Raw genomic sequence first — 1,525 nt, forward strand, 5'->3', positions numbered from 1 at the left:
GTGGCCTCTCCCGTTGCGGAGCACAGGCTCTGGACGCGCAGGCTCAGCGGCCATGGCTCACGGGCCCAGCCGCTCCACGGCATATGGAATCTTCCCGGGCCGGGGCACGAACCCGTGTCCCCTGCATCGGCAGGCAGACTCTCAACCACTGCGCCACCAGGGAAGCCCCAGATCCATTCTTATTGAAGATTTTCCTTAATCTCCCTGACCTCAATTTCCTTATCCTTACAGTGGGAGTAATAATAGGATATACTTCATAGGGATATTGAAATAAGACTTTTTTCAGGCACAGGGCTCAATAAATGTTTGCTACCTAAAATGGGACGGTTGGGCAAAAGAAGCAATATATATGAAAACATTAACTTTCTATAACTTAGGTAAAATCTGCCGGAAATCATTTTGAAGATTAAAACTAGATAAACTTGTCAATGAAAGAAGGTATGTAATAAAAAGGTCAAGGTTACAGAGGGAAATTCAGGTTGATCTAGAAGTTGGAATCTGTACTTTTAAAGTCAAACTTATTGAGGTATAATTTAAATACAGTAACATACACCCTTCTTAGGTGTGCAGTTTTGAGTTTTGACAAATATGTACAACCATGTATCCACCGCTGCAATCAAGATATAGAATGTTTTCATCACCACCCAAAAGTTCTCCCATGTCCTTTGTAGGCAATCCTTTCCTCTCACCCAGGATCTGGCAACCACTGATCTGATTTCTGTCCCTACAGTGTTGCCTTTTCCAGAATGTCACCTAAGTGGAATCTATGCATTTTTGAGAAAACATATTGTCAACCTTTTTTAAACCCTTTTCAAAAAACATTTTGAGAAATCATTTTTATGTGATGATTCTTGGTGCACTGGACGTTGCTGGTCATTCATAGGTGAATTCCATTTAACTGCAGTGACATGCCTTCGTTTCTAGGCAGGTTGAACAAACTCTCCTGCTACTGTGGATTCTCCAAGCTGAAGTCATCTCTCCATGGCTAGCCCCCACATTCTCTTCCTTTCTTTTTCCACTGAAAAACATGATAAATAATGGATAACAGAAATGAATTTGGGCTCAGTGAAGTAGAGATTGAAATAAAAGTCCACTTGGAGCTATGGGTAAGAAACAAGAGGACGTTTGGAAAGTTGTTTTTTTTTTCTTTCAGGATCATGCATGTTCTAATCAAATAAGAACATTTCTTATTGTAAAGAGAGCTGGGGAAGACCAGACCAGTGGAACATAAGAACCAAGAGTAAAGTGTCCTCTGAAGTAAGCAACTGTTGTCATAAACAAAGTGACTCAACTCTCGTGATCAAGTGGCACATGGTAACTGCTAGCCCTCGTAGGGGATGGTTGTGTGCACTTACTGTCAGGCCTGGAGTAGCTGGCACTGTGCCCCTGGCAGAACAGGGCGGAGTAGGACCCTTGGAGGACACGCCAATAGGTCTGGAGACAGATTCCAAACAACACTTGCTGCTCATGTGAACTTACATAAATCACAACCAACTGTCTTTCCCTTTCTTTTTCCTATTTTCTA

The sequence above is a fragment of the Lipotes vexillifer genome, unplaced genomic scaffold (genome assembly GCF_000442215.2).
Source record: "Lipotes vexillifer unplaced genomic scaffold, Lipotes_vexillifer_v1.1 scaffold182, whole genome shotgun sequence".
In the NCBI taxonomy this organism is placed as follows: Eukaryota; Metazoa; Chordata; class Mammalia; order Artiodactyla; family Lipotidae; genus Lipotes; species Lipotes vexillifer.